Below are 24,731 nucleotides of genomic sequence, written 5' to 3'. Positions count from 1 at the left end.
TTATGTGTTTTTAGCCAGTAATTTAAATACTGATTATTGTGTTATAATGCATCTAGACCTGTTATAAAGAGTAGCGTACAGGAGCACCTGGGTGGCTCAGTCAGTTAAGCATCTGACTTTGGCTAAGGTCATGATCTCATGGTTTGTGAGTTTGAGCCCTGTGTCAGGCTCTGTGCTGACAGGTCAGAGCCTGGAGCTCACTTTGAGTTCTATGTCCCCCTCTCTTTTTGCCCCTCCCCCACCCCCACTCATACTGTCTCTCTCTCTCTCTCTCTCTCAAAAGTAAACACTAAAAATAGTAGCATACATATGAGTTATCATTTTTTAATAATATTTTAAGAGTTATTTTGTCTATTATTAACATTTATAAACAAGTGAAGAGACAACTGGTCTTTTTGTTATGTTTTTACAGACTTTGCTATTGAAAAGCTGATATTGTATAAACCCGTTCAAAATTTATTCTATACGTAAATCTTGTACATGGCAAAATTTACACATCTATACCTTTACTGACATCCACACTTCTGTATGACCATCATGTAGATGTCTATTAGTGATACCATTTTGGTCCAAAGCACCATTATCTCTTTCTTGCATTCTTTTAGTAACCTCCTAACTGATCTCTCTGTATCTCCTAAATGCTCTCTAGAGACTATTCTCCATCTCCTGTATTCCTTTCCTTTTGAAATGCAAATCACATTATGGCACTCCTCTGCTCAAAATTCTCCACTAGCTTCCTATCTCAGAGGGAAAGCCAAAGTGCTTAAATATATGGTTTTCAATATATATGACTTCATTTGAGTAATCTAGGCTACTTTTTAAATTGTCTGTCCCTGGACCTTAGCCCAGATCAACTGAATAGGAATTTCTGAAGCAAGAGTATTTTTTAAAAAATCCTCCAGTGCTCTTGAGAACCACTGACAATTGTGATCTAGCTCCTACTTTTTTCTGACTATTCTACCACATTCTTTCTTGCTCACTCCACTCCAGCCATCATGGCCTCCTGGCTAGTTCTCAAACTATAATTGTTCTAAGACATGCACACACACACACACATGCACATGCATGCAGACACACATGCACGCGTGCGCACACACACACACACACACACACACACACGCACACACAATTTCCTGCCCTGAGATTCATATTTTAAATGGTTCTAATCTGGCCTTCTTCTGGCTGTACCGTTTCCTCTAAGTGGGAATCTGTGGAGACAAAGAATGTGCCAACACACTTACCATTTTAGATCACTTTTGGATTCCTGGAATCTCACAATTATCTACCAAAAAGGACCTAACCCCAGTGCCTCTTCACAGTCCTCTTCTCTGGACCATCCTCACAAAGGTAGTCCATGCCACAGGTGCAATCACTCAGAACAACTCTCTTGGTGACCATTCTGTCTGGATCCACTGACAATAATGGATTACCTGAGACAATAATGCTGTGCATGTCATTGCTATTCTGTTCGAACAGCAGCACAGATGCAGGAAGAAAAGTGACTGGGCCATATATTGTCACCACCAAGGGCATGTCAGTAGTCAGGAATCTCTGAAATTTATGTTTATCTGCTGCAGCGTGCTGAGAGAATAAAGGTGGGCGGGTATCCCAGGTGTATTAAGACAAATCTCTCAACAGCAGAAGCAGAGTTAGGATGGAAAAAAAAATCCTTGCCCTTCAATGGCAGGCACATACATATGACAAGAAGCAAATTCAGACTGAGCATATAACCCCATCTGCCCTTTAATTGTAAAGGCCAACCAGTGAGGCTCGTTCCCCTTCTTCCAGTTCACCAGTTCTTCCTCCCTTCCATTCCAACAGTATGCAGCCCAGCCTACTGGCAGTATGAGAGAGGATGGATCTGCTTGTCGAACTGTGGCGGCTGCTGTCCCGCCCCAGCATTTTCAGTCTCCAGAAGGAAAAAAAAAAACACATTTGTATTGACCTCAGGGCGGTGAAAATGTAGACCTAACCTCCCTAACCTGGGTGAAGCAGGATGAAAAACCAGCTCCTTGTCAATCTGTTTCTGTTTAGTGTACACAGATCAGAGGGGATTCGGTGTCTGTAAACACCTGGAAATTTTGTTTCCTGGTTACTTCAGCTTTTTATCTTCTCTCCTTAAACAGTTTTCAAAATCCTAATGGAAAGTAGATGTTTTAGTAACATTTAATAGGTTATTTTTTAACTTAAGTGGCAGTAGAAAAACATCCATAGTTCCCTGAGGCACATGTCAAGGCCAAGAAAGGCCTTTTGAAAAAAAAAATGCAGCAAACCTCTAGGATAAAGTAGAAAGCACAATTTTTGCCCAGTCAAAACCTACAGGCTCCCATCCCTAAAGTGCTGACTAGTAGCCATGGTCCATTATTCCATGTCCACTCAGGCACTGCTGACCAAATCCCACTTTTCACCCATGGTACTGGTTCTGGTATATACGGATCAGAAGTCCATTTGGAGAAAATTAATTCATCTTATAGAGGTTCGTCAGTACTGTGTCCTGAGATTTTTAGCTCCCCATCAAAACTGCACTCATGTGGCCATAAGTACCTAAAAGCTCCTTGATATGTCCCCTGTGGCCCCACTTTGTTCTCTGTTCCACTGGTTTGAACCACAACACGTCCTCTCTGTTGAAGTGCATGCAACGCAGTACCGTCAGCTTAGTAAAAATTTTGAAAGGATGACCCCTCAAAACAGCTCTCTTGACGACCATTCTCTCCAGATCCACTGACAATAGATGGCCTGTGGCAATGAGGCTGTGCATCCTGTTGTCATTCTGTTTGAAAAGCAGCACAAATGCAGAAGGAAAAGTGATTGGGCCACATAGTGTCACCACCAAAGCCACATCAGCAGTTAGAAATCTCTGAAATTTATGTTTATCCCTGCAGTGTGCAGAGAATAAAGGTGAGGCTCGGAAGTGCCTGAACCCACCTGAAGATCAGCTCCTCTTTAGCTTTCACGGGCTCAGTGTTGCCAGGGTGTCGGCTCAGCGCCAGATTCACTACTGACATCTCTGGTCATCAGCTAGTAGAGAAAATGCAATCAAGAATGTTCCTTGCTTGGAGTACTGAACCACTGAGACGGACTTCAGACGTGAAGCGTGACATATCAGCCAACCTCAGCTCCTTCAATCTCTTTTTCCCTCAATTTCTTTAAAATGCACTTCCTAGTATTAGTAAAGATCTGAAACTGAAAGTTCCAAGCATAATCTTGAAGAAGGTTTTCCTCAGGATCCCATGAAGATGTCCAAAAGTTCTTGAGGCCTCTGTATTTCTGAAAATGAATTCTTGTAGCTATGTCGTGGGGGGGGGGGGTATCTATTTCATCTGGAGACATCTCTTCCAGTCTTTCTTGTTTATATTTCTCCAACATTTTCTTCCTCAGCCTCTTCCTCCACTTTCTTGTCTACTCCGGTAGACTACTTGTCTACTCCGGTAGTCATAGTTTCATATCCTTCCCTCTGTTCCTCTTTACTATTTTCCTCCTGAGATTCCTCTTCAATAAAATCCTCATGTCCCATGTCATCATATTCATCTTCCCCACCACTTTCCACCATCCTCATCCAAAATCTATTCTACAAGCTAATTTGATATCCCTTTGGGAACCTTCTTTACCACCTTGGGACTTTCCTTCAAGAAATAGTTTGCCTCTTTCAGCTCCTCCTTAGTGGGACAGGTTAGCTTCCATTGGATCTGGGATTACCTCTGTTTACAAAGATTCGTGTCTATCAGGGTTTGCCTTCATTGGGATCTTAAGGTGTTCCTCCATACCAGCTATAGCATCGATAGTGGGTGTAGATAGGTGGGAAGGCCCTGAACAAAGAGGCAGAAAAGGTAGTAATCCCCAGTGCTGTTCCAGCCTTCTAGTAAACCAAGAAGGAAGAGGATGGAATCTGCCACTTGAGCCATGTCTAACACAGTGTGCAGATCCCTGGCCTTACAGCTGTGAAAACCCCTGATGCTTCAATGCAGGGCATAACAGCATAAAACTATTGGTGCTACTTCACTCATTTCAGTGTAGTGTTCTAGTGTCCTTATCCTGAAGCCGTGAAAGCCCTCTGGCAGGGAAATCCTGTTGTGCAGGGACACCACCAGTACCTGATGAGGAAGGTCATCCTTGCCACCCAACTGTCTCTTCTCTGACAGAAAGACCTCTTTCTTCTGCTTTCAGAGCTGACTGGCATGATGCCTCTGGTCTATTCTACTGAGCTCTTTTCTTACCTTCTTGCTGAGGATTTTCGGTGCTAGACAGCCCTTGCTATCCCTGTGCATGGATCCTGGAACTCAATGCTGCTTGCTTTTCTGAGTTTTATTATGCTGCTTGACTGGGCCAGAAGGATGGGCTTCCATGTTGCTACTCACATGTACCCAGTCAGCCTGTGTCAGTGTGTTTTAATCAGAGACACAAAAGCCAGTAAGAAACATTATGCAATTATGGGTACTGATAAAACCTACATAAGTCTGTAGCTCATTCATCTGCTGCTGTTTCTAATGCCTCACAGTGTCCAGTTTGGGAAGAAAGTGGAGGTGACATGAAGTGAAGGGAAGAGTAATGGCAAATTGGAATATGCAAAAGTGATCTGGAACCTATGAGGTAAAACTACCAATGTTGATGAATTAGACATCCAGAAAAAATGCTGATGCACTTGACCATAAAACGTTACAAAAACCCATTTCCAGGATCTGGAGAAGCTGAAAGAAGATATCAGGCAGGAGGTAAAGCATCAGCAATGTAGCTGCTCCCTCAGGCCTACAAGGCGTGTCAACACAATCTTGACAAGGTATGTGGGTGGCAACAGCACCTAACCTTGCTTGCTAAGCATTGACATGCTGTTGTTTGACTTTGCCTTCCAAATCTTCTGCAAATTTCTCTAGGTTAGGCCAACCTTATCCCAGAACTATGAAGGCATGGGAATTCAGAAGGGAGACAGTTCTATCTGAGCTAAATCAACAGAATTTAAAGTCCCAATAATCAATTTTTGTCACCCAGGCCAATATATACAGTATTTTAAACTATATAAAACTTCCAAATAAAGGTAATGGCAAAGTGATGCTTCCTTTATAATGATGCAACGGTTCCTCATAACAATAAAAAAAACTTGCTAATCTTTTCCCAAAGAGGATACAAATCATTTTAACCACCCTGGTGTAAAATATATTCCTCTCCTAGCTGAGCCACATCCCCCCTGATTTCTTATAATTCAAATTTTGAGATGCGTGGTTACGTTCTATTAACACTTCTTGTGTTTGACAGGAGGGGAGTGGAAGAGGGAAAGAAATATTTTATATATAACCAAATATGCTCATATTGATATAAGGAAGAAATGCATATAATATTATAGTGCTTGTTTCTGCATCTATTCCTATGACCATAGCTGGTATTTATAATTATCTTCTTTTCCTATCCATTCATGACTCTGCCCTCAGTTACCACATTGGCTGGTTATGTTTTCCTATCTGATGGGGAGACCCAATCTTCATTTCTGAAGGCTCTGGGCCATTAGCAGTCCTACCAAATTTGGATTATTATAGTTTTATATTAACTTTAAGCATAGGATATAGGAGAACTAAAAGGCATTCCAAATTATCACCTACATTACTGTAGATGATATTACTGTAAAGTAGCAACTGAATTTCCTAAAAGAGTACAGTAAACCTGAATCTAAACATCTCACCTAGTAGAGTAAGATTCTTTAATTTTTTAGATTCACTGTCATTAGGAACCTAAAGTGGCCAGGTAGCAAGCTCTAATGTATTTGAACCATTGTTGAGTCTTCTGGTGAAATGTTCCACCATGGGAACTAATAACTCTATTGCAGAGCCTAAAGTTCTGGGCACTTGAGGACACAAAGTATAAACTTCACTAGTGTATCACAAGGGATGATAGGAATGACCCTCATTTCCAACCATGGGAAAAGAGTTGGATTAGCAAGTCCAAATGATATATTTGTTGCTTACTATATCCAAAACTCTCAATACACATCATGCTTCTCTCTTTGTAGTGGGAGGGGACAGATGCAGCAATTTATCTTTATGAGTCACCCCAGAATACTAACATTAGAAAGCAAGACCAAATAAGCACCATGTCTTTTATAACTTTAACTCAATTTTTTTAAGTTTATTTATTTTTAGAAAGATACAGAGAGCAAGCAGGAGAAGGGCAGAGATAGAGGGAGACAGAGAACCCCAAGCAGGCTCCACACTGTCAGTGCAGAGCCTGATGCGCAGCTCAGACTCACGAACCCTGAGATTATGACCTGAGCCGAAATCAAGAGTAGGCTGCTTAACTGCTTAACTGACTGAGCCACCCAGGCGCTCCTAACTCAACTCTTGACACTGAACGCTTTCTTAAGGCAGTTAAGCAGTAACTCATCTAGATTTGTACATTTTAAGTGCATCTACAATAATAAAGACTAATTCATGGTCTTAAAAATATAAGATTATGAAATTTTCTGAAAAGTAGCCATTAATATTTCTATAATTGTTCAAAATATATTGCTTTAAAGCGTTCTCAGTGAATAATCAGTGCATGACCCACTTAAGAAATTAATATAATCTCCACTTGCTATTTTAGCAGTTCACGGAATATACTTTCTTCATTCTTTCAACACATTTGTAGCTTGACTACTGCATGCTTGGCACACTGTGCAGAGTTTACAATAACGATCCAAATAGGTCATGTCCCAATTGTAAAGTAATTTATTTTCTGGAAGGTAAGGGGGGGGGGATAGGGAAAAATAGGAAATAAACAAGTGAAAATACTACAGCAAATTTCAGATAATGTGCTATGAAAAAAAAGAGTGAGAGAGTGACTCTATGTAAAGGAAGGCACTTTGGATAGACAGAATTATTAGGAGCTTCTTTGAGGATGTGGCTTTTGAACTGGAAACTAATTGAAAAGAAGGAGACCACAGGAAAATTGAGATGAGAGCTCCAGTAAGATACTAAAGGAAGAGCAAGCTCGGTATGTTGGGGACAAAGAAACCAGTGTGAATGAAGCATAATGAGAAAAAGAAAGAGTGATGCTGGATGGACGAGATCAGAAAAATCAGCTGGACCCAGAATATGCAGGACTTTATACAGCATGATAAATGATCAACATTTATTATATAAATTTGATATGTTAATTGTGTTATGCATGAGATCAGCAAAATGTAATTCACATTGTAGAAACCCTCTCTTCTGTGATTAGAAGGGGCCCTATGTGGAGACAGACAAGTTAAAACACAACAGTAGCCAAGATAAGATGTAATAATATGTTTAACAGAATTTTTTTCTTTGAGAAGGAAAGAAGTAGCTATAGGATATGTTGGAAGTAGAACAAAAAGTGAAGTGTTTTGCCATTTACTGAGATGAAAAGCCTGGGTTAAATGTAGTTTTGACAAGGAGTTAAAGAAGTGGGAAGTCATAACTTACGTTTGGAAATGTTAAACATGAGATTACTACATGACATCCAATGAAGATATTGACTAGTTTGAACCATATAAAACTTTCTTTGCTTTTTGTTGCTGTCGTGTTGTGTTTTTTGTTTTGTTTTGTTTTGTTTTGTTTTGTTTTGGTAAGTTAAAACCAGTAATGCCATCAACTTCATGTGATTCTACACCTAAAAGTGTATAGTTGCATACATGAGTCTGCGGTTCAAGGGAAAATTTCAGATTTAGAGAGATTTGGAAAGCATTGGCATACTGATGTTATCTGAAGCCAGGAAGCTAGAAGAGATCATATAGGAACAAAGTGTAAATAAAAAATAGACCTGTAGGTAAGCTAGGAGCACAATAATATTTATAGATCAAGAATAGAGGGGACACCTGGGTGGCTCAGTCGGTTAAGCATCCGACTTCAGCTCAGGTCATGATCTCATGGTTCGTGGGCTTGAGTCTCCCATCAGGCTCTGTGCTGACAGTTCAGAGTCTGCAACCTACTTTGGAATCCCCCTCTCTCTCTGCCCCTCCCCTGCTTGTGCTCTGTCTTTCTCAGTCTCTCAAAAATAAACGTTAAAACAAATTTTTTTTAAAAAAAGTTAGATGTGAAATACGAGGAACCTCAGGAAAAGTAACTGAAATGAGTCAATTGTTTTTTTGTATATTCTTTTTACAAAAAAGAAAAACATTTTTTTTGGTGTGATCTCATCTTCTGGCATTGCTGTTTTCCATTTCCTGTCACATTAGTAAGATAAATACACTCTTCTGGGCCACTATGAATATGAAAAGTTCGCTCTTGATTCCATAAAGAACCATAGTAAGTCTTTTCAAATTTTTCCATCTCTAGTATTTATCTACCTGCTATATTCAATGTTTTATATACTACTGCAACTTCTACCAACTATTACATAAAGTATTGACAGTTTAGGGTAGACTCGAAAAGAAATACACAATCATAGTATCTTCCTATATCATATCTTAAAATGAATTTGACATAGAGTTTCCAAACCCATGTTTACCTCATAAATGGTGAAATATAAACTTAGCATTTCAACTTTCTCTTTTCTTCAGTAGATTGTTGACTTTCAGAATCTTCATCCAGGGCAAATGTATATTTGTTTTCTAAATTTAGGGGACATCTCTCCAATTCTTTACAGTTTGTTGCAAAAACAGTCATGTAACATGGGGATAAAAATCATTTGGGATGATATAAAATCTACTAGGATGCATTTGCATAACCAGACTGAAAAAATGAACAGTAACAAGGTAACTGGTTAGCAGACAACAGGCCACTGAAATAAATTGGATGGATGCCACTCGGCATTTCAGCATTGGAAACTCAATCCTGCCACCTCTTATAAATGTCACATTGGAACCTTAACTCTGTCAACTTGAAAAACCTCTAACTTCCCTTGAAATGTGTGATTCTTTCTTAATAAGGTAGACCTGATTCACAAACCCAGCCTCATATGTCTGTGAACTATCAGAGTGTGGATGTTGGATGGGGCCTTGCCTCCCACTGGATACACCATGAAATTAGGGATTCCTTCTAAATTTAAGAGGTATTTAAATGATAGATAATCAATAAGTGAAAATTACCTACTATAATGAACTTTTTTCTGTACCATCTGCATATATTCTTCTTTTTATACTTGAAAAACAATTGATTCCATGTGACATAATGCAAGTATTTTCTTACACCACTGAAACAATATTCCATTTCCAAAAGAAGACCTAAAATTTGATCAAATTTTACATCCAACCTAATTACAGCCTATCTGGGACATCCTTATTCCTTTCTATGATAGAAAACTCCCTACAATATAGAAATGAAAGCTAATAAGGATTTGAAAATGGATAAAGGTTATAGTCCTTCGTGTTTAAAACTAAGTATGAAGTTACTGACATATTTTCAAATTACCACCTCAATCACCCATTTCAAATTCTTCTGGCTTTGAGGCAGCACCTCACCTTGTCAGGCTTTTCTACTCACTGTTTTGATCTATAGTTTTGTTAATAAGAATCTGTGATTTTGGTGGTCCTGCCTATAGATATTGCAGTAACATTTGGTACTACATGCAGCTGTACTAGTGGGTACTTTAGAGGATCATCTGGGTTCTATTCATATTCTTTATTCCATTATGTAATACTTATTCCTATGATAGTGAGTATTAATCATGCCAGTCAACATAAATATCCCTCTTTGCCTTTTGGCCTAATTGTACGAGAAGCTACACTGACTATGAGGCAATGTCAGCTTCTAAATTAATGCAGTAATAATCAATGCAATTCAACTAGTATTTTTGAAGCATGCTTTGGAAACCAAACTCCTAAATCAGTAGATTCCAGAATCATGGGAGTAAGTGCACATTTTCCCCCTAAGTAAATATTTATGTGTAATTCAACTTCTATTTTTGTTTCCTATTGTGTTCTATTAATGGTACCAAATTTTTTCAAAAAATTTAAATTAAAAGGTTTTACAGGGTACCTGGGTGGCTCAGTCAGTTGAGCATCCAATTTAGGCTCAGGTCATGATCTCATGGTTCGTGAGTTTGAGCCCCACATCAGGCTGTCTGCTGTCATTGCCGAATCCACTTCAGATCCTCTGTCTCCCTGTCTCTCTCTGCCCCTCCCCTCAAAAATAAATAAGCATTAAAAAGAAAAGTCTTTACTAGATGAACAAGGATATGTAATAGTAATACATTTTTTCCTTCTCTTTATAAAGAATTGACATACAATATTATTTTTAGTTTCAGGTATACAATATAGTAATTTGACATTTATATGTTATGAAATGGTTACCACAGTAAGTCCGGTTACCATCTGTTACCATACAAAGTTACAATATTATTTATTATATTTACTATGCTGTATATTATACCACTATGTGTTATTTATTTATAACTGAAATATTGTACCTCTTAATCTCATTCTTCCCTTTCACAGCCATCCCCCCTGCCTTCCTGTGGCAATCATCAATTTGTTCTCTGTATCTATGAATCTGTTTCTGTTTTGTTTTCTTTGTTCATTTCTTTCATTTCACATATACAGATTTCACATATACGTGAAAATATATGGCATCTATCTTTGTCAGATATGTTTCACTTACCACAGTGCCCTCCAGTCCATCCATGTAGTCACAAATGGCAAGATTTCATTATATATATATATATATATATATATATATATATATATATATACACACACACACACACACATATGTATATATATATATAATGTGTATATGTATATATGTATACACACACACATATACATATATATACACACACATACACACACACCATCTTTTCTTTATCCATTCATATATCAATGGACATCTAGGTTGCTTCTGTATCCCGGCTGTTGTAAATTATGCTGCAATGAACACAGGAGCACATGTGTCTTTTAAACTAGTGTTTTCATTTTTTCAGATAAATACATGGATGGTATGGTGTTTCTATTTTTTTTACAACCCCCATACTGTTTTCCATAATGGCTGTACCAATTTATTTTCCTACCAATAGTGCATGAGAGTTCCCTATTCTCCACATCCTTGGCAACACTTGGTATTTCTTATCTTTTTGATCCTAGCTAGTGTGAGGTAGTATCATTTTGGTTTTGATTTGTATTCCCCTGAAGGTTAATTATGGTGAACATCTTTCATGTGCCTATTGACCATCTATATGTCGTCTTTGGAAAAATGTCTACTCAGGTTCTCTGCCATTTTTTAAATTGTTTGGTTATTTGATATTGAATTCTATGAGTGCTTTATGTATTTTAGATGCTAAGCCCTGATCAGATATATCATTTGTGAATATCTTCTCCAATTCAATAGGTTGTTTTTTTTTCATTTTGTTGATGATTTACTTTGCTGTGAAAAAGCTTTTTAGTTTGAAGTAGTCCAGTTTGTTTATTTCTGATATTCTTGTCCTTGTCTGAGGAGGCAGATCTAAAAAAATAATGCTAAGACATATTAAAGAGTTATTGCTTATGATGCTTCTAGGGGTTTTATAGTTTCAGGTCTTACATTCAGGTCTTTAATCCATTTGGAGTTTATGATTGTAGATGGTGTAGGAAAGTAGTCCAGTTTCATTCTTTTGCACGTGGTTGTCAAGTTTCTCCAATATCATTTATTAAAGAAACTATCTTTTTATCATTGTTCATTCTTGATCTTTTGTTATAGATTAATTGACCACATAAGTATGGGTTTATTTCTGGACTCTCTATTCTGTTCCATTGATCTATGGGTCTGTTTTTATGACAGTACCATACTGTTTTGATTACCAATCCCTGTAGTATAGTTTGAAATCCAGCAACATGATACTTCCAGCTTTCTTCTTCTTTCTCAAGATTGTTTTGACTATTCAGGGATGGAAATTTCTCAAATATTGATTGCTAATTTAAAACACATTTTACAGCCTATAGGCCAGCATCATAACCTTGCAAGGTTCTCTCTTACATGTAAATCCATACTGAATCTTCAAAATCCATATGTGTTTATAGAGTTATTCACTTCTAAGATAAATGAGACTAATGAATGTCATGGACACCAGTTGATGTTTGCTATAAAGGTAATTATTTGGTCAGGTACATATTTTAGAGAACTTAAAAAAAGGCATAATACATGCTTCTGTATATACTTAGTGGTGCTGGAAGAATGACAGTGGGTAAAACAAGCAAATACAAATTTTAATATTCAAAGGCTAACATGGGAACACCTGTTTGGGAAAGTTTAATTCTGGGGTTTGGGTCCTAGTTATAGTGGAATGAGATATGGGAAATAAAAATGGGTAACTTTCTATTATATTTAGAATTTTTATCTTGTATGGGAGAGGGAGAGATTTTAAATATCTAGAACTATTCAAATTGAATAGTGATATGTAGTCCCCCTAGTTGCTTTGGACAACAGATGGAACAGAAGCTCTGGAAATAACAGGTGATCAAAAGGAAGAGTAATAGAATAACACATGCTATTCCTGGTTTTAAAAAAAATGGCCACTAAGCTAGTGTATTAGACTATAGCTCTGACAGTTTAATTGGAAAGCACTTTTAGGAAATTTATTTTAGTTCTCCAATATCAAGTAATATGTGCTTATCCTGATCACCTGTGTAGTTGCCTACCTCTGAGATGACCTCCAGTGATCCCCACCTCCTTGTATTCATACCACTGTGTATTCCACTCCCAGTTTGTAGTAGGGTTGACATATGTAATCAGTAGGATATGACAGATTGATGTTATATAACTTTTGAAGTTAGTTTATGAAAAATACTGTGGTTTGCATCTTGGTCGATTTCTCTCTTTTGCAGCACTCACTTACAGAGAGAAGCCAGCTGCCATGTAGCATAGCTCAATGCTGGATCACATGTGATAAACAACTGGGTCCTTCAACCACTGGCCGTATGAGTGAGCTATCATGAAAGCAGATGGTCTAGTTTCAGTCAGACTTTCATATGACGGCAGCCCTGGCTGACAACTTGACAGAAACCTTATAAAAGACCCTCCTGAATCAGGATCAGCTATTTAAACCACTATTGGATTTCCGATCTCTATGTGAGCTAATAAATGTTCATTGTTTCACACTGTTGAATTTGGGGGCAAATTACACAGCAATAGGAAAGTAATTAAATCTATTTGATAGATTATCTAGAAAACTTTATAGAGGTATATTGATAACTACTGCTAGAAGTCTACAGTCCTGTAGTCCTGATGATTTTTGACTATTGACTTCAAATCCTTGAAATATCAGGCTTAACGAAGATGATTAATTTTTAGCAATAAGCCAAAGTGGGATAGATCTTGTGAAAGAAGCTTTAGTATGCAACAGCAAGAAAAAATTAAAGCATAATTAATATCTGTTAGTGGAAAAAGAGGCTTTAGAAAACACCCAGTGAAATCACTTGTTTTATATTAAGGTAATTGGTTAAAAACTGAGCTTCTGGCTCACATCATGATTGGCTTAGATACTTAAGGCCTTATTGGTCCTACATAATTGCTGAATTATATCTAAAAAGAGGGTTTAACTCATGGATTATTTAATTCCAATATGATTTTTTTTAATTCTCTATTAGTTGAATTTTTTCCAGTGTGAATCCTAACATTTGTAGTAATGCAACATACAGAAATATAGTTTTCTTTATATTTTTATCCTTTTAGTAATGAGCACACAGATAGGTACCTCTATTGTAGATGCATAAGGTTGTGAGTAGTTCAGTATATCTGCGGTATTTACCATTTGATGAAGTTTTGCAAATTATACCAATTTATTTTAGCACTTTAATTAGGCCCACTATAAATACTTTTTGAATGGGATTTAATTGTATTGCTAATCTCTGATTGACATAGGATTACTATTATTTTAACAGCTGCCATAAACTTCCTTAAATTCCTTTGGGTGAAATATGTTTTTCCAAAGACTGTGTGAAAGAAAAATCACCTGAAAGGCAGAATGAATTCTAAAATGCCAACTCCTACGGTTTCTATTTTAAAGACATCTTAATAGTTATAAAGAACCACTTAGGAAAGATATAAATACATCTATCTCTGCCTTCAGGTCTACCAAGCAAATTACCTCTAAAAATACTCAAGATCCCTTAGCTGAATTATGACAAGTTGCTAAATAATTTATAGGAATTGTGTGTGTGTGTGTGTGTAGTGTAAAAGCTCATACTAAAAAGTCTTTTATTTGGATTTTTTTCTGGTACATTTTCATACGTGTTTTAAGAATCAGGTAATAGATATGTGAAAGTATCTGTAAGTAGCAGAGAGCCTTGGAACCTGTGACTTTTTGAAAATATGTGGTGAGAAAACTGCTTCAGTGAGAAGGGTGGGTATCTTGTCATTGATTGAGAGATCATATCACAAGTGGCTTGGCTACTTGGAAATAATGCAGAGCAAAAAAAAATGCCATGGGTAATTTACAATAAACAATAAAAGAAAGCATACTAGAATCCAGGTGCTTGCTCTTCCAACCTCATCTTTGGTTAAACACAGAAATTTGATGGTGGTTGGATGATTAAACTAGAATGCATGTCTGGAAATGAGGGCAATGCCAATAAAACTGGTACCTATTGTATTGTCGTGACCCTATTTTCTGTGAAGGATAATACAGGGAAAGCTTAGCATCAAAATGTTTATTATAATGATACAATCACAGTGACTACCACCTGGCGCTCAGAAGCAGTGGCTTTATGCACCTACCATTTACAAAGCTAATTTTGCATTTTTGTTAAAGGTGATCTATAGCTTAAGAGAAAATGGTAGGTATTGTAATTTATTAGTAGTATTCTCCTAAACACCAACAGGACAAGATCATTGCAGTTTCTACTTACTCATCTGTCAGGGTTTTGCAAGTACACTTATAAGGTTTTTTAACCATAACACCTGCACCTAGAATCTTACAAAGTGTATGTTATGCTAAATATACTTAAGCTTTTCAGGTTTCTGCACCTATACTCGATATGCGTTGTATGTTAAATAGCAGTAGAGATGGGCGTCCCAAATTAGCCTGTTAAGTTTGCTGAGCTTAAAACAAAATACTGACATGTGTCTTCTGCATTTTAAAAATCTAAGAAATACTATGCATGGAGGTGATTAAATCTGAAATCTATTTTTAAGTGTTCCTCTTCTCTCCTTTGCGTTTCATTCTGATGGAATACCTTCTGCTTCCATCCATTTCCATTGATAGTATCCCTCTTGCAAGCCCATGGAAAAGAGTGTTTTCTAGCTAAAAACATTTTTTAAAAGGAGCTTTGGCTTATTGCCATAACTCTTGTTTGAATAACTGATATTGATGGTGGTTAAAATGCTAGGATTATATTGAGAATTTAATGTATCAAGTCACATTTCAATTTCTTTATGTGTTTCTTTTACATTTTATATGGACATTTTAATGTCTGCTCCCTCAGCTAGGGAAGCTCTGCCAACAGCAACACAAGGAAAGCATTACATGGATTTTTCTACTCACCTGTATTCTGTGTTCTGTGTGCCTGACAAATCTGAATTATGTGTCTTTGGGGCAAGACTGAATCTAATTTTCTGTATTTCCCTTTTGTAGCACCACATTAATGTAGAGATTGTGTGTGTATGTGTGTGTGGGGGGTGTTTGGTAGGTAACAAATTTATAATATAAATTTAAAACTCTAGCTTGTTACTTTTTCTTCGCTTTTTTCTTTCATTGTTTTTGAAGGCTTTCCATATATTTCATTTTCAAATATCATTTATATGTATATTTGATCTGAATTTTTCTGAAGCTAGTATTAGAATACAACCATATTTAAACATTATGTTTGTATTTGCTATAAGAACAAAAGAATTAAACAAGATTTTTTAATTCTCAGAAATATTAGAAAATAACAAAAATTGTAACTAGAATTTGACTGTTTCTCTTCAGGTGGCCTTTTCCCAACTTTCAATGATGTGCAATGAATTCTATTAAGCTATTGGGTTTGCAAAAGTCTCCTCCTTAAAGAATGACTGTAGAGAATAAGATGAGAACAGAAAATAGAGAAGATGAACATGCACCCTTCTGTATTTGTTTCTTTTCAGTAGCTGTAACTCTAGCCGTGTAAATATATTTAGATAATATTTGTATTCGGTTATTTCTGATATAGGAAATGTTAATTCAAATAGGTATGGCTAGGGCCTAGACAATTTTTTTTTAATTTTGAAGCACTGGTAGAATTGCTACAAAATACAAAGGATATGTAGAGGTAAATTTAATAGTGAACAAATCTGAAAGTTGAGAAAAACAGGAAGGAAAATGATCTTCAAGGATCACAACAGAAATGAGCCTATATATTCTGTTCTCAGGCCCTGGATATCTGAAAAGAAAAGCACGAAGAAAGCAGGTGTTGTATTAGACAAAGAATTGGAAGAAAAAAATCTGGAAGCAGAGACTTTCACTAATTTCAACCATACATGAACGCCTGGATAAACTGGGATTCTAGCCAAATGGAACGGAACAAGGCAACAGAAACCAATCATGCTGTGCTTCACTGAGGATATTAGCAGCTTGATAATTGTGCCTGAAATGCTTTTCTTTGTTTCTGTCTAATTGCCATTAAATTCATCATTTCACACAGAAGTTAAGGCCAAAACTCAAGGAACATTTTGAGTCATGTCACTTCATTTTATGACTTGTTTTCTCTGCCTAAAATCAAGTCGATTTTTTCCCCTTACAAGTTATCCATCTGAAGGAAATGATTACAAATGACCTGAGAAATTACAAAGATGGGTGCTAGGAGATCCGTGCTGCTGCCTATTTTTCCGCGATCTCTTTATTCTCAGCATGAATTTTGAGAAACACATTTTCCCATTTTCAAGATGGAAATGTAGGTGGGGAATTAATGATAATTTTAAGGCATAGCTAGTGAATGAGAATGGCCACTGAACCCCAAATTCCTGATTCTAAGTGATGTGTTCCTTCAATTATTCAATGCTATTAACAAGCAAATTGCCCACACATAGAAGTTTTTAAAAAATAATATGTTGCATGATGATTTCAGAATGTATCTCCGAGGCATGGAGAGGAAAGACAGTGCTCTTCTACCAGTGGTGTTGGCACCAGATGAAGGAGACTTCTAAACCCAGTGATTGTACATGATCACATATGCCCTGGAAGTTATACTCCTGGGGGAAAAAAGTAGCGATGGCAGATAATCACAGAAAAAATAAAACCGATATTTTCAGTCTGAGATTTACTTATGTTTCCCTAGGCTCTCTAGCGGGGGGTAGTTTTAGCATTCGTAACAGAACTGAGTTTTTGGCAGTTGCTTCTCCATGGCATCAATGCAGGATAACACATTTCTTCTATGCTAAACAACAGTGTGGCCAAGTAATTCTCTATATCCTTGCAATTCTCCAGATTTTTCCTGCCAACAGTGGCACCTGGCATAAAGTACAAAACTGGTTTAAGCACCCTAAATCTCTGCCTATGGCAGTCTAAGTCCCACATGTGTTGCAAATCTAAAGCATTTACTAATTATTTATTTACCAAAAGAGAAAATCTTTATGCAAGTGATTTATTACATTAACTCTCTTCGAACATGCATCTTCTAGTTAGACTGTCAGCTAGGAGGTACATTATTTTTCTTTATTTGAGTTGAAAGAAATTATATTCTTATTCTACTTTTGCAATTTCCTCAAGTTGTGATATTTCTCCCAATATTATGATTTGGTATAGAACTAAAATTCATGAAAGTTGGAGAGTTTACTGTCTAAGCTACTTACAAGAAAAGAATATTTTCAGAGAGTCAAGAATACTCTGGGATTCATTGCCCCATTTTAACATTTTTTTATCCCTAAAACCCATTTGTTAACAATGTCATTTATAGGGGCATAACTGATTCAAGTTGGGGCTTCTTTAAGATATAATACTCTTTCATGAACATTAATTTCCAAAATGCTTATAGGCATACTTCATTACATGTATGAATTCCTTCCTATTTAGAAATAGTAATACACATTGAGCCGTGCAAAACCATTCTTTTCCCGTCTTATTTCAGTCCACACAAAAGCCTCACTGCAAGGCGACATGAACAGGTGCTTTCATCCTGGTTGGCCTGCTTTCCTTTTTTTCTCCCTCACAACAATTTGAGTCACAAACTGTAGGTTCAGAGAGGTTTAGCTGCTTGATGAGGAGTATGCATGGGCCTAGCCACCTTGCAGAAATCTGAGATAATTCTGATAGCTCATTCCACCTGTAGAAATCCCTGTGAGGTCTTTTGAGACTGCTTTTTGGTCCAGCTTTCTGCTCTTCCCAATATGGTTTCCTTTCTTTCCTATATACAGGGGATGATCTGAAGATCACACCTAACAAGCCTCCTGCATTCTAGTCTCCATCTCAGAGCCTGTTTCTAGGAACTACAATAGGCTTCTGAAAGAAACATCAGGCTTATGTCTTTTGGTTGTCTTCCATATTTGGAAAACAAATGTTAAAAGCTTTTCCCTTAATTTCAGGGAATATAGGTGGCAGTATAAAAAAAAATCCAGAAATCTACAGTGAAGAATAGTGAAAATAACTATGGGCTTTGAGCCTCATGTTCTAATCTAGTTCTCCTCCTCTCTAGCTGGAGAACATGGAGAATTATTAGGTATAGCATTCCATGTCCTAAACAAGATATAGCACAATATCTGTCACACAGTAGCATTTTAATATATCTCCAGTATGCCAAATATAAAGTCTTTCATCATGAAATAATCATAACTTCTACCTTATATCAGTTAAGTAAATAAAATCAGATTATTTTAGTGTAATTAGGAAGAAAGGGTATGGAACAGAGAAAGAAAACCATTCAGAAGCATTTTAGTTATAAATCTCTATTTTAGCAAGACTTTATTTTCTGTGTATTTTACAACTTTTTGAGGCATAATTCATATGCACAAAAAAGCTGCAATATGCCAAAAGATGAAATTGGATTCCTATCTTACACCATACACAAAAAGCAACTCAAAAGGGATTAAAGACAAACAGAAGACTGGAAACTGTAAAACTCCTAGGGAAAAAGCCTTGTACATTGGTCTTGGCAATAATCTCATGGATCTGATACCAAAAGCACAGGAAACAAAAGCAAAATAGGCAAGTGGGAATGCATCAAACAACAAAGCTTCTGCAGAGCACAAGAAAGCCTCAACAAAATTAAACAGCAACACAGAGTGGTAGAAAATATTTGCTAACCATATATCTCATTAGGGGTTAATTTCCAAAGTCTATAAAGAACTCCTACAACTTAACACATATAAGTAAATTAAATAAAGAAATAGTAATAAATAACCCGATTAACAAATGAAAAAAAGGACTTGAATAGCCATTTTTTTCAAAGAAGACATACAAATGGCCAACGGGTATAAGTAAAGGCATTCAGTATCAGGGATAGGAAAATCAAAAACAAAGAGACATAATTTTACACCTGTTATAATGCCTATCATCCACCCAATTCTCCCCTTAAAAAAAGACAGTTATTAGTGAGGATGTGGAGAAATTCTAACACCTGTACACTGTTGATGGAACATAAAAAAAACATAAAATGTACAGCCACTACAGAAACAGTATGAAGTTTCCTCAAAAAGCTCTGTTTCAAACATATTGAAAGTAGAACTTGCCCTAAAATTCTATTTGTATTGTAAAATTAAGCTTGAGAATACTAAGTTATGTGATGACAATCCTTAGGAGGTCATTTAGGTATTCTTGTTTGGTATATTTATAGACAGAGTGGCCATGTAACTTATCATTCAAACCAGGAGACTTTAAAAGGAAATGGGGCACCATTACTAATTATACAAAAGCAAAAGGAATAATCGAAGACTATACTCTGCAAACCAACATATATTGTCTACATTTTTTAATATTGTTTCCAGGCTAAATGTGTCTTCAATGGAATATTTCTTGTCATGTCACATGCCCTGATAAAGAGAAATCAGCTCTCCTTAATTTCAGAAGGTGATAATATTTAAACTCAATCATGGAGGCATAGAGTAGAATGAAAGTCAATCTTGAACATGAGTCCATGGTTTAGAGTTTTCTGAAAACTCTGAAAGACAGCCTCATGACACTGTGATTCTTCTCATATACCACACAGGGAATAGAATAAGAGAAACTGAGCACATTTTAATTTATTCATTGTTAGATTCGTAAGAAATCAGTTGGGGTGCATAAATACTTTAGCAAATAAATATTTTGACTTTATGGCACAGAGACAGTGTTGCTTTACTTCTATGATTTTATTTCACTGTGTATGACCTCATCAAGACCTTTAGCAAACATTCTGAAAATAATATCACATGGGAATTTTGAAAAAAATGCATGTTCTGATTCAGTAGGTTTGGAATAAGTCTTCAAGAGTCCACATTTATGAGAAACAATGTAGTAGTACTAGTAACAGTATAATGTTGTTGGCCCAGGGTACCTACTTTGAGCAGCAAGAATCTACATTGAACTCTCGATACATGTATTATTTCAAAGCTATTGACAGCCAGTCATTTCAGGCAATTCTAAAACTATGACATACTTATCTTATGGTACTTTGGAAAAGTATAGTGTTCCCTGTCCATAAGTTAGTCCATTTCTGGCCAACACCCTAAATAGAAAGATTGTATCTTTCCTATAATTTGTATATTAACAAATATAACTTCTAAAAATATTAATGGCAACTTACTAATTATAGCATTTAATGGTTTACAAAGTACTTGCAAATTGGTTTATCTCGTAATCAAGGGGAAAGCTGACTTTTTAAAAAACAAGCTTATCCATATTTAGACTGAGTCAATATACATTTAAAATGAATACTTTTAAAATATTAGAATATTAATTATTTTATATTGATTTTATGATAGTTTCACTCAATCTGTTAAATGTCTAATACTAACGAATTAAACATAAAAGCAATGTTATTGGGGGTATTTGTGGGGCTAATACATAAATACCAACTTTCTTCCTTACCTGAACTCAAGACCAATGAAAAGATAGATATAAGTGTCAGACAGATGAAAATCTAACTATTACCTTTGCTAGTAATGAAGGGTGACCCTGGGACACATTTCTTAGGCTATGGCTTACTCATCTTTAACCCTGAATGAGACATCTGTGTTCACCCAGTTACTGGCACAAAGGAAGATTATAAGTCTCTCCAATGGGAATGACCTATCTTTTATACTATTGAAGCAAATAAGGTAGTCCTGAATATAATCTCAGAAGAGGCAGCAGGTAAAAAGTAAGGAAACAAAAATAACTTGCTTCCTCACTTAAACTTCTTCACCAGCAAACTCCCTCTTTCTCTCCTGTGAGTAGTAAGTGATAGAATGTAAAGTGGCCTTGAATGTTACATTACTAGTTGTTATCTCCCTATGGAATGGAGGATAAATGTTGCTTACAAACCTGAAACTCTTCACACTTAAGTACAGGACTTAATAGAATTCTGCAACCTGATGTGAATAAGTTTGGGAAGCAAGATACATCAATAAGAAAGTAAAAAGATGGTTTTTAGGTTATACATAAAATACAGAGTACATTAGAGTTAAAATTCATTTGCTGATACAATTTATCATACATTTCACAATTCTGTGTTAGCACAGTGGGTGGCTCATAACAGAGCTAAAAATAATTTATGTATTTTCATTTAAATTATCATAATAGTCATTTTGTAAGGGAACTAATATTCAAAGTACTAACTGCTTACTAACTAAGTGATGGTATCAAGGCTCAGCCCCATCACTGGTTCTTCTGCCAGAAAAATGCTGCAATATCTACCCAAATACACAGAGTTTACAATGTTTTTTGGTCAACAACAGCTTTTGACACACATAATGAAGTGGTTAGATGTAAATATACATATTCTCCATCTAATAAATAAGTAAGTGCTTTTGTTTGGAGTATTTTTGACAGGGAAATAAGGTGATTAAAATGAGAGATCTTGCAGGTTCTCTTAATTTTTTAAGAGCTTAAATAGAATAGTGACCAACAGCATGGGCAAATGAGTTGGACCGTTCCAGGTCAATATTCTCTGCAAAAATATCTGTAAAAATTAATTTTCTAATCTAATCTGGAAAATAGAAATAATGATAGCCCTCACATAAAAAGATAGGGATGTCTTAATGAAATAATAAATGCACAGTGTCCCCCTCAAACTACTTAAATTTAAATGGATTTCTTCTCTTCTTTCTTAGCTTCCTTCTTTCATAAAGTATTTTGATGGCTTAATTTAATTTGTATCAGGCAATAAAGATCTAGATTCTGTCCTCGGGAGACTTAGTCTAGAGAAGAAAAGAGACCTTAATCAAAGACTAAGCGTTCATATAAAGAAATGTAAACTTATGATAGGCACTAGTAAGGACATTATCTTCATGCTGTAATTTAAGGATTTGCCAAGAAAGATTATCCTGAGAAAATAATAATTGATTTATGGTCTTACTACTTAGAGGGATGCCTGGGAAAGCTCTTGTAGTAAAACAGACACTGGTGAGAAGAACAACAGCCAATTCAAGGCAGCTGGAAACTAGACAAGATTAAGAAGGATCAGGTTCAAAATGTGATATTACATGCTAGTAGTAAATAACCTAGACCAAAAAAATTTAGTAAAAAAACAAGCATACTGACAACAACAACAACAACAAACCCACAAGAAACCAAGTTGTGCCTGGCTCATGGAATAGGTAGACATTATCAGTTACTAATTTGGCAAGAAATTTTATTTTTCATTATTTTAAACTTATGATTATATAACTAATGTTTGATAATAAAAAATTCTTAGCAACCTCTTTCTAAAATGTATATCCTGCCACTCAATTCACTAATTAGCTCTGTAACTAATACTGATAATGGAGCATATAACAAATATAAACAATTTCTAATAGAGATTACAGTGAGCCAGAATATTTGCAAAAATAGACAATCAAAATGCAGTACATATGGCTAACAAGGGTTAGCCAAATTTTATTAGGAACACAGCACATACTGCCAACTTTTTTCTACATATTTTGCATCTCACTGAACATATTGGGCAACTGATGACTTGTGCTACATGCATGCTCATATTCAAGTGTGCAGAAAGGTGAGAATTTCACATAAATCCATTAGTAACACCTGAGACTCCCTGGGTGCCAAGAAAGCACATTAAGTAGGAAAACGGACTGGAATAAGAATGGCTATTGAAAAATAGAGTGGCTTATTACCACCTGTTTCACATCAACTATTATAAAATACTCCAACTGTCAAGTGATGGCTCTCTTACCAGATGGAGGTTCTAGAACAAGTAGTCTCACACTGTAAACGATCATGGATAAACTCTTCATAATTATCATCATCCAAGCAACCATTATCCCTCAGTTGTACACATCCAATTCTCTGTTCTTTCCTATCTGTGTTCTCTATCACTTTATTAACCAGTTAACTTTGTAAACCTAAGGCATAAATTACATAACTTACACCACACCTTTACTAAATGCTTCAGTAATTGGCATTACATATAAAATGAGATCTTCATTACTTACTGTCTCATCCATGTCACCCTCTCTGGCCTCATTTCTAGTCAACATGCCTCCCTGATCAGTATGATCAAGCCATGCTGGTCTTCCTATTCCTCTCTCACACTATCTTTACTATAATCAGTTGTCATTGATGGAATTGTCTTAGCTTCCACCCTTCTCCATTATTCTTAATGTCTGTTCATTCTTATCTCCCAAATCTTAGTTCAAGTCTCATCTCCTCAGAGATAGTTTTTGTAAGAATGCTATGGAAGGTAGGTCCAATTCAACATTTGTTATTTTCCTTCATGGTGGTTACTACATTTGCTTGTTTTATCTGTGTTTTTGTATATTTTGTCCTCTGACTTCTTCCATATGCTTCATAGTTTTTAATTTATCATTTTATCCTTGGGAATTGGGACATAATAGATGTTAAAAATTGTTTCAAACAAAGAAGACTTTTTAAAGAAAATTATTAGAATTAGGAAGAGTGTAAAGTACAATTCCTGGGTAAAACATGAACACACCCTCAGACAGACACCCACACTGACGCACATACACATTACATCAACAACCTAACAAAACAACTCTAGTACACGCTTTTTTTTTTTTTTTTTTTTTAGCTTAGAGTAATGAGAAATTAGTAGCAAAAATGTCATAATCTTGTTTCACATTTCTCCTACAAAAAAGAGAAAATCAGGGGTGGCTGGGTGGCTCAGTCATTTGAGCATCCGATTTCAGCTCGGGTCATGATCTCGCAGTTCGTGAGTTGGAGCCCCGCATCAGGCTCTGTGCTGACAGCTCAGAGACTGGAGCCTGCTTCAGATTCTGTCATTCTCTCTCTCTCTCTCTCTCTCTCTCTGCCCCTCCCCTACTTGTGCTCTGTCTCTGTCTCTCTCTCTCTCAAAAATAAACATTAAAAAATTAAAAAAAAGAAAATCAGTAAAAATTTCTTGAAATTATGTCTACACAAAAAGAGAAAGATAAAGGAAATATTAAGTAATGAAATTAATTTGAGTATATATACAGTCCTTTATTGGCTCTTTCAATTTTATAGGCTATTTGACTAGTAAAATATTTAGTGCTCAATTCTGTAAAGAATATTTCTTAAATGAGCTTACTTGTATGAATATCAGAATATATATTTTAGCAGTGTTTTTAAAACTTTAAAAATTTTTTTTAATGTTTTATTTACATTTGAGAGAGAGATAGAGACAGAGTATGAGAGTGGGGAAAGGGCAGAGAGAGAGAGGGAGACAGAATCCATGAAGCAGGCTCTGAGCTGTCATCACAGAGCCCGAAGTAGGGCTCAAACCTGTGAACCACGAGATCATGACCTGAGCTGAAGTCGGACACTTAACC

At 36.1% G+C, this 24,731-nt stretch overlaps 1 pseudogene; it reads right to left on the bottom strand.

Annotated features, from left to right (window-relative positions):
- Positions 1 to 2,491: 2,491 nt before the first annotated feature.
- Positions 2,492 to 24,731, bottom strand: part of LOC123586618 — a 47,310-nt pseudogene continuing 25,070 nt past the window's right edge.

The sequence above is a fragment of the Leopardus geoffroyi genome, chromosome C3 (genome assembly GCF_018350155.1).
Source record: "Leopardus geoffroyi isolate Oge1 chromosome C3, O.geoffroyi_Oge1_pat1.0, whole genome shotgun sequence".
In the NCBI taxonomy this organism is placed as follows: Eukaryota; Metazoa; Chordata; class Mammalia; order Carnivora; family Felidae; genus Leopardus; species Leopardus geoffroyi.
This window is presented reverse-complemented; position numbering and strand designations above follow the sequence as displayed.